Here is a 12,418-nt window from a genome sequence, read left to right as displayed (position 1 = left end):
TTTTCTCTCATTACTACGGTAAACCATGCCATTAGCCCCACTAACGCTATAAGTGCTATATGCAGTGGGGAGAGACATTCCATCTATTATATGCTTCACAAGAACATACAGTATAATGTAAATAAAGCTGTGCTCAAATGCTTACAAAAACAAAAATGGTCTAAGAAAATACCAACAAACTCAACAATTAAACAAACAAATTATGGATTAAAAAATATTGTATTCCCTCTCCTTCAGACTACTTCTGAGCAGTTCTAAGTCTGCATAACAGCATTCAGACGACCGTACAGTAACTCTCAACTAAATGAGGTTGTCCCATGCAGTCCTGAGCTCCACTCGTCTAAGGAGTCTTTTACCATGGATATCACATGTGCTTTAATCTTGTTAAGTTTGATGTAATTTACTATAGGATTATGGTTTTTAAACCTTTTATCTTAACCAGTGGAAGAGGCAATCCTTTTGGCAATGCTTAATTTGAACAGGATGCAAAACATCTCCCATCTAGACAACTGGAACTCATTGTTACAGATCCCTGGTTGTGTATCAAACCCATGCAACTTATCCAGAAAGCCAAAGCCAATCAAACTTCCAGAGTCCCCAGTTGCCTCGGGATCCTCCCAAAACACTCCTCTGGCTTCCACTACAAGACGGTTTATGATTAGGTGTAGCCTGGCCCGGGGGCGTGAAGGTGACCAGAAGGTTTAATACTGTCCACCCTTGCTGTCTTGCCAGGTGGGCCATCGTCGCCACTGGGATGCCCTCCCTCCAATGCCTTTTGGGGGAAGAATCACTGACTTGTTGTTGTCTCTCTGTTGCGCACTTGTTCAATTGGGCTGTACTCTGCTGGCAATACTCGGCCCTCATTCAGGGTGGTTGCGGTTGGTGGGTGTCCCTTTGGTTGATGCCTGGCAATGTGGGTGGATTGATTTCCTGCCTGTTGGGCCCTGTCCGGGGCCTCCCCTGGGTAGGGCCACAGTCTCGCCGGACCCCCCCCCCCCCATCTCAGTACCAAGGTCTTCCGCTGCTATACTATTGTGTTGGAGGATTGGGTCAGTTCTCCCTCCCCACTAAGTTTTCCTTCTCCACTATAAATCGTTGTTGATATGAGGAATGCATTTTCTGAATTTTCCAGGTCTCCTCCTGTTTTAAACTATAGGAAACACATGAGGTCCTGGTCCACACCTGCGAAGTACCTGGTTTGGGGGGCCCGTTGCTGTCCCTGTCCTTGTTCATCTGGTCATACTTATGACCTAGTCTAAATTTAAATAGACTCTGGATTTAGCCCACATGCATTTATAAATTATTCCATTTGGACTCTTAATATCTCACCCAGCACAGCCAGAAGAGGACTGGTCACCCCTCTGAGCCTGGGTCCTTACTAGGTTTCTTCCTACATTTCGGCCTTCTTAGGGAGTTTTTCCTAGCTACTGAAATTCAACACTACTGTTGTTTGCTCCTTGGGGTTTAAGGCCGGGTGTTTCTGTAAAAGCACTTTGTGACAACTGCTGTTGTAAAAATGGCTTTATAAATACATTTGATTGATTGATTGAAGACCAGGGTACCTACTGTGGGAAACAGATTTTTCGAATTAACATTTATTTCAGTACTTTGATTAGTCCTTCAGAGTTCCTGTTATTCTGTTTACTTAATGTGCTATGAATGATAATAGCTGTGTGTCATATGGTCAATGTCTTTCCCTTCGCTGTTTTCAGGAACATTGTAATGAATGGAATGTTGGCTGAGCAAGGCTCCTAGTCTCCATCTATGTCTGGAAGACACTACTTTGTGTTGGTCTCTGTACTTGCACTATTTTTGTTATAATATTTATCATTAGGGAGTAGGTCTGGAAGTCTGCCACACAGGATCAATAGCTTCTTAAAAATACAATACATGAGCAGTACGTAGCCCAAACACAAGGCATAACATCTAATCAGCGACATGCTGCAAATCGATCATTCAGCCGAATGCAGCCAAACCCCGGCATTTAGCAGTGCACACAACCCTGTGTTGTCGTACAACCCCGCAAAATTGAAAACATTGCAGACTATGACGATTAAGCATTTGTTGGCTTTCGTTGCACACATTTCTTCTCAGCTGCATTCATGACATCTCCATGCATTCACAAAAACCCATCAGACCAAATAATATTAATAATATAAATGAATTATTGGAACTAGATCAAAAAACACAGGGATGAAGCCTCGGAAGCCCAGTCCTAACAACGCCACTGGAAATGTGTTGGCTACACGCGGTTGTTGAGATGCATCACCCTGTTTATTCCTTATGACAGCCAACAAAGTTTGCCGTTTTAACAACTGCAGTTAGCTTACCTTTATATTCATTCTAATGCTTGTGTGCATCTTGCAGCAAAACAAACAGTCTACCAAGAACATAATGATGTGTGTTTCATTGTCTGTATATTTACATATTTATCTGTGTTCATTGTCCACGTTCTTGCATGTTCATGCATGCAGTTTTGCGAGTGCATGTTTGCATGTGTGTGTTGGGGGCGAGGGATCTCTCCCACTGTTCTGCATGTCTCACAGAGAGGTTGCGGACTCAGTGGGCTGCGTACTCAGTGGGCTGCGGACTCAGTGGGCTGCGGACTCAGTGGGCTGCGGACTCAGTGGGCTGCGGACTCAGTGGGCTGCGGACTCAGTGGGCTGTGGACTCAGTGGGCTGCGGACTCAGTGGGCTGTGGACTCAGTGGGCTGTGGACTCAGTGGGCTGCGGACTCAGTGGGCTGTGGACTCAGTGGGCATTACAACAGGCCTGGGTTCACATACTATACATTTTACAGTTTTTTTACGATTGCTAACAAGCATTGTTCAATACTGCGGATACATGTGCAAAACTCTAAATACACTAATCAAAATAACATGCAACTTGGCAATGCACATCCTACGTGTCTCAAAAGCCAATCTTTCTACCAAATGAAAGCTAACAGTCTCTCATGACTTGCACACTTTGTCGTTCATTGTATCATGACCTGTAAAACTCTAAGAACAGCCACTACTTGAAAATGTGTCAATTTGTCTTTAATTTCATATTTCTTTTTGATTAACTAACTGTCATTTTTACGAAAGAACTGTAGCATACCTGTACAGTATAGAATGCTCTGCAAGATACGTAAATAAATAAAGCAGACAGGCTGCAATATGCTTCAATAAAATGTCTTGGATTTTAGCAAATTCCTGAATTTCGCTTTTTGCAGAGTAATTCCAAAATACACAAAAATAAATAATTCCAGTACTGTTAAATAAGCAAAAAGTGTATGAAACAGATATCCAACAATGTTAGTCAACCCTCTCTGCAGCATTGGGCCACAAGTTCTCATCCAGATCACACCATATGGCCTCTCGCGCAATACACCTGGGAAGGAATTTCTTTGCATGCCTCATCCATCCCTGGCAACCTTCTGGAAAGATTTCCAGGCATCCTGCAATCATTGCATCCAAGAGAGGCATTGGATCATGTGGATGGTGGTCATGAACTTTCCACATCCACAAGGAAAATAATTATTCTAAGGGGTTGAGGAAGGGAGAGTATGTGGGGGAGGAAAAGTCACACCATCCCGAGATGGGCTGCAAAGCGCTCTATGACTGCATGGGAGTGGTGAAATGCCACATTGTCCCATACAATCACTGCCAGGTTTCCATATTTCCTCTGACTTGCCCATTTTTTTCTCCTGGCAGAAGCCTTCCGTAGAGGTCATACATGAATAACATCATTTAGAGATTCTTAATATTTTATTTCTATTTTAGAATTTCAACATTGCTTTTACTGTAAAAAAAATTTAAGAAAAAAATAAAAGAAATTGCAGTCTAATTCAACTTTGAGTAGATTTTGAACTTAAGTTTTGATAAGGCTATCTTAACCTTTACAAAATAGTCTCTAGATTTAGAGAGTTTTTTGGTAAATGTTTTTTTGGGAGTCAAGTATTTACTGAATGCATTTTCTGTCAAAACAATGAAAACTGATCCGTAGGTTGCTACATAGAGTGTTGTTTTAATAACTGTATTTAGAGTTTTGCACACGTATCTGCCATATTGAACATTGCTTGTTAGCGATTGTAAAAAATCTTTAAATAATTTAATATTAAGAAAGGCTAGTTTCTGCTTGCCTTGTGCTAGGTAACTGAAAGACACACGTACAATATCTCAAGTACAATATCTCAAGTATAGGCAGGCTTGAGGCAAACTATTCAGTATATTATTGAACTCAGTTCTGCTTCAGACTCACTGGAATGCGAACAAGGTGGTCTTGTGTTGTTACACCACAGGACCTTTGCTCGGGAACAAACAGAGTGACATATTGATTGCTTCAATATGGAACAGGAAGCTAGTATCCTAATCGTGGGCCCTTACTAAAGGGTTTGGTGTTCAAGATGCATCTGCATGGTTCAGTATCCTTTTACCTTTCATATTTCACAGTTCTATGAACCACTTCCCATTTAGAAGACCTTTGGCTTCAGTGGTGGATGCACAGGAACACACGCATGCAAGCAAACAAGCGGTCAGGCATGCACAAACTTGGCAGGCATTAACGCGTGCACACATTCATGAATGCTCACAAACACACACACACACGCACACGCACAGGCACAATTTCTGTCTCTCTTTCACTTTATCTGTCTTTCTCTATACTGTTCTCTCTCACTTCTCACATACTCTCTCATCTCTCCCGGTCTTCTATCATTGCTCAATGTCATTTTTAATGAACTTCAGATCACATCGTCATACCCGTCTCAAATCATAAACTTCCATAATAAGTGAGAATAGATTGTCCACGGTGGTAGGGATATGCTTCGGTTTTTCCGTCACTGTAATTGTAAAATATTGGACAATACGTCATAATTATACGCTAGCTACCCTGACCGCTACAGTCAAATCTGAACATTTCCCTCTGTGTGTATTTCATAGTGACTACATTCTTTTACAATTCTGTGCGTGTGTGTGCGCGTGTGTTTGTGTGCACGTGCGTGCATGTGTGTGTGAATAACAGTGATCAACGTTTGTGTGTACTTGTATGGACCAGATGTCCCCACAAAGCAGGACAACCCTGGAAAATGTGATCACATCAGGGGTTCATTTCTGGGGGAAATTAACAATCGGGCATAGTGTTAAAATTGGGGTTACTGGTTAGGCCTTATGCCTAAGTTAAGTGTGGGCATATTAATGTTAAGGGTATGGTTTACTTTAGGTTTAAGGCCAGTGAATAGGATTTTTGGGGTCAGGGTTGGGTCCCAGGGCTCCACAGTGATAAAAAAATAATCTGGGTGTGTTTGTGTGTGTCAGAAGGAGGAAGATGTTTCCCGCAGACCTACGCTAGAGACTAGTCTTCCTCGAGAGGGAAAAAATGAATAGAATAAATAAAGAGAAAATCTAATTCTCTCAGCTGTCACAGGCAATGAATCAGCAGAATAAATTCTCTCTGGAGATAAACAAACATGATATTTCAACAGAGGGACAGAGGATGGAGAGGAAAGGTGCACTCGTAAAGCTCGCTGACCCAGACGCTAAAATGAACCACCTTCTCAATCAGGAGATCCTCTGGCAGCCATGACTTCAGTACAGGTGATATTTCACACCGAATATCGACAGAAACGATCACATGCACATACAAATGCACATAGATACACACACACACATACACATTTACACACGTACATAGAGGGATGATGTAATTTGATCAGAGAGCTAAACCAGAAAAGGAACCAAGCAAGCCTAGTTCAGCCGGCCCGCTACTAAAAGTGAGAAATGTTATTGCTCTCGCTGGATTTGAAACCCAGTCTCCCATGTGGGAGGCAGCATCCGTAACTATGAAGGTGTGAGTGTCGGTGTAGCATCTGGACATTCCAACATTTTGTCACGCATTACTTACTAGTATCTACTAACTTACTACTTGGAATAGTCATAGGAATTAGGCAACTGCTAGCTAGACTGAAGACGAACTTTACACTGCCAAAGTTATTCAATTTCATGGCACAACACTGTTTGTTTTTCTTTCATTCGTGAATGAAACTGACACAATATCAATATAGGTGACGATAACTGACTTTTTTGTCAAGTGAAAATATGAGGGAATCGTGGAAACCCCTACTCCTTTACTGCCCAAGGGGTTGTGATCTAGCCCAAAAAGCATGCACAGATGCGTACTTCGAAAATACACCAGAAATAGTCGCAATATAACTGTAAACAGTTTTATTTTAGACTCACTATAACATAGCTTCTGAAGGTTGTAGCCAGCAATGTTTTGTCTATGCTGAACAAATCCTAATGCATCATTTGTTTTGACTGTGATGAGACTCGAACTCTGAACCTATTTGTTGATAGTCCGCGTCTCTAACCGCAACGATATTTTACAAGGGTCAGTCAGTCAGTAAGAGACATTCGCTCTTCTTGGCCGGCTCCACTAACACGGTCCGGCAAATAAATTAAGTAAAAAATAAATACATAAAGTCTTGATTTCATTTGGCATTACTTCATCTAATATCAAGAGGATGATGTCATGAGGTTTTAGTATTAGTTTTCGTGTTTTAGTATTATTTAGCTCACCATCCATACCACCATCTTTTGTATTGGAACTAGTTGAATGAATGAATACATTTCTGAACAGTTCCTCCTGGACCACTGTTCTATCAGATAATCGTCATCACTCTGCTTTGGAGAACAGTGGTTTCATTGTCTCTCCTCTGTGTTCAGAATATCAGGACAGAAAAATGCTTTACTAAGCAATCTTGAACAATGTTGATGTTGAAGAGAGCAAGAGAAATCACTGGTGGTTGTTGAAGCATTTTTTTGGAGCAATGCAGTTGATTGGTGAAGATGTTTTGCAGTAGACATCCATAGAGGCATTACGCTGCTTCATTTCCTAGTCCATGACCTTACTTTATAAGTTAGACATATTTAAAACAATCTGTAAGTTCATTTTTAGGTGCCATTATAAGACATTATTGTACAGCTTTTTAATCACTAATGTCTATGTCACTCCCAAAGAGAAGAAAACCAGTCACATTTTTAAATGTATTTACTTAAATGTCCCAGTAAAATTCAATGGACACCTTTAGAAGACACATAACTCCTCTTGACATTTAACGGCTAAAATGACAAATTCCTTATAGATCATGTGGTCGAGGGATATACTATATAAATGGAGAAGATTTAACATAACAGCAACTCAGCCTTGAAGTGCAGAAGTATTTACAATAGTACAACTTGCCCATTTTGTTTCACTTTCACATTAAGCTATGTTTTGTGTTGATCAGTGGCAAAAACACCTGATTAAATCCATTTTGATTTCAAATAACACATTAAAATATGGAGTCCAAGTGGGTGAATACGTTTGAGAGCCAGTGTATAAGCAATGTAGTATTTCATTATTTTTATTTTTTTTTTAATGTCTTTCAGTGTAAACCAAAGATGTCACCGTGAACGTTATCATCACCGCTAAAAGGTTTTACTGGCGAAGTTCAAGTGGATTTTGAAGGTCAAACAAGTAGGGGGCCTCCTTCACACATCTCTGTGAAGACCTTACTGTGTCGGCTTAAGTGTTCTTTAGGAAGATTTAACTCACAAAATGTTTTGGTCGCATCTTAATAATTCCGAAAGCAACACTCAAATGTACAGTGAAATAGACATAAACATATCTGTAATGTTGTAGTCCTCTCTCTCTGTCTGTTTATGTATACAGTATATGCAAAACTTTTATATATATATATATATATATATATATATATATATATATATATATATATATATATATATATGTGTGTATATATATACATATTATATATATAAAAAAGGTTTTGCATATACTGTATACATAAACAGACAGAGAGAGGAATACAACATTTCAGATGGAGGAGGGGAGACAGCAGAAGAGTACAGAAGTAGATTGAGGTAAGTAGATACAGGTGATTGTGACATAGGAACAGGAACAAACAAAGACGGATCAGAAGTTTTTGGTGAATTGAGAACAAGTTAACTGAATTGATTCCTTAGTTATTGAATCTGACAGTTTCCAAAAGACAACAAATTGAAATTTAAAGGAGGTTGAAAAAAATTTCAAAGGGGAAAGTGTCATGCATAAGTTATTTGACAGGTGAGAAAAAGAGAGCAGAGAACGCATTTTACAGCAGAACTTTGTGATATGAGTGTTTACTGGAAGGTGCCGGAGCCTAAACCTTGGCAAAGGATCTTTGTCTCTATTCATTAATTTATTGGATTGTTTTCAAAACTTCGGTAACTGTTGTTTTGACAGCTGTAAGTGATTACCATAGAAAACACACACTCACAGGCAAGGGCATGCACACACACACACACACACACACACACACACACACAGACAATGGAAGGAAGTAATAAAAGGCTTTTTCTTAAACTGTGAATGTGAGAGCAACACTGTGTAGACAGAGATTACACTATATTCCATTGTGTCCTCTGCCATTTGGAAGAGCAGACAATTGTGCTCCAGACTTTACCACTTAGAGAGAGTTGTTGGATTGCGTGAGATATAATATGATTTGATAAGTCCCTGGGATTAAATCTCTTGAAGAACAACAGGGATTTTTCCCATTTAGATGTTTCTGCAAAAATACTAATAGTGATGTATACTCTGGGTGTCACTTTTTTATTCATTGTTGATCATAGAAGCTTGTGGCTAGATACCTCTCAGAACTTTTGCACAAACACTTACACAAGCACACCCCAGCCCACATACCCACCCACTCACTACTGTATTGTGGTCAGATCTGAAGGGTGATATAGGAAGTGGTTTTCTTGTCAGCCGATGGATTTCACCTCGAAATCAATAGTCAGCTACTGACATCAGCCACTAAAATAGTGAACCATTGCACTATCGTCCTACACTATTTAGAGTGTGCGATGCTTCGTGAGCCGTGAAATTAATAAAATAGAATGCTCTCAGTAATTGCCCCGGAAATCGAGAGCTGTGGCGGAGAGAGCGAGAGAGAGAGCGAGAGAGAGCGGGAGAGGGACAGACCGAGAGAGTGGATGGGGGCTGAGAAAAGGGCTGTGAAATCAACGGGCATCAGATGCTGCCGTCTCTAATAAGTTGTCACATTATTGACCTTCAAGCAATTAAGACAGGAGGGGAGAGGGGTTTTAAACGACATAGGGGGGTGATTGGACAAGATGCAATAGGTGACAGGAGGAAGGAGAAGGAGGAAATGATGGAGAGAGGGAAGCTGGAAAGTGCAGAGAGAGGAGAAATAGATTGACAGGGGTTGATGTTCAGATAGGTTGAAATAATATGTCCACAGGGAAGCTCCCAAAGAGATTCATCATTAAAAGCCCTTGACAAGAGACAAGGAGAGCTGTGGAGGCGATGCTTATTCCCTTCCTGGCCTAAACACACTCATGGCTGATATCAAAGGGTCTGGTCCCTTTTTAGGATCCGATAGAATAGAATTATAATAGAAAGGAATAGAAAGTAATAAAATCTAACTGTAAGATGTCACCTGTTATTGTTGAAAAGGGTGGAGAGAGGCGTACAAGGAGGGAAGGGAGGACAGGAGGAGAGAGGAAAGGAGAAGAGAGAGAAACACTACAGAGGGAGGCGAGAGAGGGATGTGTGGATGGATATCGGTCCAACATTCTTTAATAACTGGGGCGGAGAAGGTCTGGGAACCAAAGATGAGCAGCCCAGCGGATGCAGGAAGAAGGGCAATGGGGTCGCACGGCACAGAAGGGGAATACATACGGCGTGACACAGCCAGGAGATTGATGCGTTTGCCTGCAATCTACAAGCCCATAAAGCTAAGGGCACAGTCCGTGTCTGGACTTAAAAAGCAACCAGGGAATTTGCGGGCAAAGGTTCAGCTGGAGCTGTCATAACATTCCTCCAGCATGGCAACACACAGGATAGCAAGCAGAAAACAAGGCCCCTACGTTCATATGAGTCATTCTTGTTACTCGGTTTACATTTTGGTACCAGTTTTTTTTGTTCTGCAAAGCATGTGTTGCCTGTTTTTTGGACACTCAAATTCTATAACTGATGCAAAAGTGATGGACACTGACTGTGTGAACTTCATGAGACACCATTCCTTCTTATTTGACAGGTAATTGAAGGGATAAGGGTAGGGATTAGCTTGTGGACAGTAACAAACTGTTTTCTAGTCTATTTCTAGTCCAGAATATTTGTGTCTGCAGCATACAGAACCACATTTATTCACACACACACACACACACACACACACACACACACACACATACACACACACACACACACACACACACACACAAAGAGCATCTTCAAGGACAAGACATCGTCCTATTAATTATCAAAGCCACCAAAGGTAGAAAATAAGCATCCCAGAGTAAAAGCACAATGTGTTAGTGTATGTGAGTGAGTGTGTTTGTTACTCATGCAAATGTCATCATTATTCCTGATGTAACACTTGCATTTGTGATTCAACACTGCCTCTAGAGGACGTTACCAATAGCTACAGGGACCAACATCTGCAACACTTAGCCTACGGAACTATTAGAAACGAACCCCTAACCTTAGACACAGCTGAAGAAAAATGTTCATTACGTCCCTCTAGAGATGCAGTGGCCCATATCGAGCTGTTATCTACATAGTTAACTAGTACACTACCTTTGACAATACATTCATGATCCCTGTCCCAAAAGATTGCACTATGTAGAGAGTAGGGTGGCATTTGGGATTCAGCATTAAACTCAGCTGTGAGCAGGACTGCTCGATATTGGCACCAAGTCTTAGCCAGCTAATTCAGTGAATCAATTAGAAGCGCTATTCCCCCGGGAGTTTGGGATGAAGTGGAGTATAGGTTTTCACTCAGGCTGGATCAGGGACGTCTACGGAGCAGAGTAGAGGAGAGAAGGTTACACCCTCAGGCTCTTCACTTGCTGCTTTAATCTTAATCTTTAATATGAGAGCATATGAAAGATACGCAGTTCACCTCAATAATACCTTATAGCAGTCACAGCCTCCTGGCTGTCATCTTCAGCTCCCCCTGCGCTCCATCACGCCGCTGTCTTTACTGCACCTCTGTCTCACACCTGCCTCTTTCTCCTCCTACTCTTTGTGATCCTCTCCTGCTCTACCTCCCACCCCCTTCCCTCTTACCATATTCGCCTGCCCTGATCCCCTTTACCTCTCCCTTTTCTGTTCGCCTCCTCCCCTTCCGTTCTCCTCACCTTCACTTCTCTTTGTCGCCTTCACCTACTCCATTCTTACCTTTCCTTATTCAACACCTCTCTTTCACCTCCTCACATTCACTTGTCTGCCTCCCCTTCACCTCCTCGTCCTCAGCACTCTTGTCCTTCAAAGCTCAAAAACTGGTTTGACTAGCGCCGGGATGGAACACTTGTGCCTGAGAGTCGTATTACACCGTTTATGGTCATCCACCATCCCATTCCACAAAAGCCCCATCAAGCCCACAGCCAACTTGATGCTAATGCCATTCATCATTTCTCCGTGTGACCAGTTTAAAAGCTGTATATCCATGTCCCCTTGACTTGGGAAAACCTCCCATTTTCAAGTCCATCTGGAGTGATCTCTGGTTAGCTCCATCCTTTCACTCCCCACTTCAATAAATGATTAATAGCAGTGCGTTACATTGAGCCAATCAAGTTTCACTCAACACGTGTGCATGCAAAAGTCTATGGGTGTTTATGGGTGTGTGCGTGTGTGTGTGTGTGTACGCTGCCATAACTCCCTTGTCCAGATTGATAAAAGCAGTGTTATTACCACAGTATGCAATATTCAAATAAAGCTTTGTCATCTAATAAAGAGAGTTACATCCCAGAAACCTTGTATTATTCATACCTCCAAGGCCTAATCCACTACTGATCCATGCTGACACAGACTGCAGATGGAATTACGACACACACAAGCGTGCATGCACACAAACACACGCATATGCAAATTCAGTAAAGAAACAAACTTGAGCACCTACACGCACACAGCTCATTTCTCATCTCTCACGTTTGATTTATAAAAAACGTGACTACATCAGCAGTCACAGAGCTTATGCATATCCCCAGCCTAAAACCACACAGAGCAAAACATAATATGTTGAAACTCAGTGGCTGGGAAAAACTCCATGACAAGGCACTAACCTAGGAAGAAACCTAGAGAGAATACTGGTTGCATGGAGTGGCCAGACCACTTCTGGCAGTGTTGGAGATTATAGCAGCCCTCTAAAGGCCAAATTGTTCATCAAGACATCCATATATATATACTCACCTAAAGGATTATTAGGAACACCTGTTCAATTTCTCATTAATGCAATTATCTAATCAACCAATCACATGGCAGTTGCTTCAATGCATTTAAGGGTGTGGTCCTGGTCAAGACAATCTCCTGAACTCCAAACTGAATGTATTTGACAATCTGCTTAGTTACTGGGATTTTCACGCACAACCATTTC

At 41.5% G+C, this 12,418-nt stretch overlaps 1 long non-coding RNA gene across 1 annotated transcript in view; it reads left to right on the top strand.

The window, feature by feature from the left end:
• Window positions 1–7,600, top strand: part of LOC109615711 — a 35,899-nt gene extending 28,299 nt beyond the window's left edge. Inside the window, exons 2-3 of the long non-coding RNA XR_002196683.2 lie at window positions 5,465–5,576; window positions 7,410–7,600. This is a non-coding gene — a long non-coding RNA (uncharacterized LOC109615711). The remainder of the gene's footprint in view (window positions 1–5,464; window positions 5,577–7,409) is intronic.
• Window positions 7,601–12,418: the final 4,818 nt, after the last annotated feature.

This window comes from Esox lucius, chromosome 4 (assembly GCF_011004845.1).
Source record: "Esox lucius isolate fEsoLuc1 chromosome 4, fEsoLuc1.pri, whole genome shotgun sequence".
Taxonomy (NCBI): Eukaryota; Metazoa; Chordata; class Actinopteri; order Esociformes; family Esocidae; genus Esox; species Esox lucius.
The sequence above is the reverse complement of the archived record's forward strand: the minus strand, read 5'-3'. Positions and strand labels throughout refer to the sequence as shown.